Below are 2,471 nucleotides of genomic sequence, written 5' to 3' on the forward strand. Positions count from 1 at the left end.
TGTTAATGGTTTTCTTGGTCAATAAGTTGTTCCAATCGTCTTAGATCAAATCACATTATCAATTGTTGTCATAATCTTACATTAAGATACACTAATCTTGTGCAAGAACACCTCACTATTGCATATCTTGCATCAAAACTTTGTAACATTACTTGCCTTTCTTGCAGTTTCAATAAATATCTCTGAAAGAAACATAATTCTTGCAAGAAATGATCAAGATTAAGAACGTTCCAATCAAGAATCACACATTGCTCAAGTTTTACCAAGATTTATTAATTTTTTCACTTAATCTTGTAAACTTTACAATTCCGCGTAAAAATTCTTGAAATTTAACTCTGCATTGGAAGCTTTGTGTAAATCCACAATTCACCTACAAATTGCATAATAATCTATATAAAACTCTTCAATAGAATTGTATAAAACTCCTTAATAGGGCTACAATCCATATATTGAACTGCTCAAATCTGCTTCAAAATTGTTATTACACTGAAATCTATATAAAATCTTCAATCTACATCAATTCTTGATAAGAATTATACCAAAATCTGCATAGAACCTTCAATATCTTCCAAAACTATCGAGATTTTTCAGAACTAGGCAAATATAGAAGAAAACTAAGGTTTATGAATAGATTTGATGAAAAGCAGTACTAATCAAGGAGATTTAGCAAGAAAAGTTTGAGAGAAGCGTTCTAAAAATGGTTGAAAACCTTATTTAAAAAATCAAAATTCTCTCAAATCTATGCAAGAATTAGGGTTTTTGAAATTTGTGATTAGTATATACTTAAAAATGATAATCATTAATTCCATTGTTAATCCACTCAAAACCAAAATCACCACAAAATTTAAAAATTGTGTAAAAGCACTGATCCAAAAATAGATTAAGTACTAATTATTTTTAATCAAAACATCAAGATCTAAACCAAGGACTCTGATACCAATGCAAGAAAGGAAACATGACGAAGTTGCGATACTAGGATTGATCTACTCAAGGCATGGAGTAGGCATGAGTGTAGGTCCTTATACATGTTAAACACTATCAACCCTTGATTAACGACACTCCTTATGTACGTGTTCATCATTTTGACTACAACACTTCTTATGTGCATGTACATATATGTGAACAGAAAAAGACCATATACAAGGTATGACACAAGGAGAGGATAGAATTCTATCCTTAAAGTTATATACGTAGGGAAGCATTCCCTTCTCTCATTTACAAAATTACTTTGTGTTGAAGGTATAAAGAATCCTTAAAATTATATACGTAGGGAAGCATTCCCTTCTCTCATTTAGAAAATTACTTTGTATTGAAGGTGTAAAGAATGGATTCTTTTTGATAGCACTCATAGAATGACTACAAAAATGCATGCTTACATGTATGAATTTGTCCTCTCAAACACCCCTTTGCAACACATTGTCTTTATCCACCTTATATATAGTAAATTCTTAGATACAACACGAGGAACAGTTAAAAGGGGATATGTCTTGGAATAGTGTACACTTTTCTAGTTGAGTTCAATGGGCACAACGAAGTGCTCGTTTACCCCAACAATCAACACAAGATGGTTATAACAAACTGGGAGATTCATGATTACAATGTAAATCCCTTACAACTATGTAATGCCGCAATAGGTAGATGTGCACATCATTTTAAAGTAATATCTTTATCAATGATCTATGTATACATTCCAAATGGTTGTAACACCTTGAAAAGCTCGTGTTACAATAATGAAAATATTGAATAATTTTTGTTAAACGCTGAAGTGCCAGCTCATGATCATGCACAGTAGTCCTTGGGCATGTTATTTCGAAGGCACGATATCACAACACGTCAAGAATAATCATTGATACCTCCCAAAAAAGTTTAAGGATCTTAGATCTTTCATCACTTTGTTCAAGGAAAGGTATAAGATGACATCACTACAAAAACCGTCAGGTTAATAATTGCAATGCTTTTCAGTAGAAACGAGAACTTGAGGTTGGTGTTTATGTCTCGTGTAGTTAGGTGCTTTGTACCTTAATTATCATGATTTTCCCACAAAACCATACAAACATTACCGCCCTTGAGATTAGGACAAAAATTTGAAAAAAAAAAATCCATTCACAGAAATAATTTACTTGAGAAACAGTAAATTATTTGTAAATCGTTAGCCACTCTCCTAAATTAGAAAGAAGAGAACAAGGCAGACACGATGCATGCATCCACTCAAATGTGTGTGTAATGAAGCCAAGCCACATCTAAGTGGGAGTAAACAGCAGCTCATCTTCACTTCAGCCATGATAAGGAATGACACCATGAATCCTAGCAGTAGCATAACAACATTTTAGCCTCGGTTGACTTGTGTATGGTACTAGTGCAAATCTATATTGAAACACCTGAAAGGATGCATGTGCATTACAACCAAGGCAAATTATCAACCCACCACGTGCAGACAATGGCCCGGTCATTGCCTCTTACTTAGAAACTGA

The sequence above is a fragment of the Cibotium barometz genome, chromosome 25 (assembly GCF_041138505.1).
Source record: "Cibotium barometz isolate CiBa-2024 chromosome 25, ASM4113850v1, whole genome shotgun sequence".
NCBI lineage: Eukaryota > Viridiplantae > Streptophyta > Polypodiopsida > Cyatheales > Cibotiaceae > Cibotium > Cibotium barometz.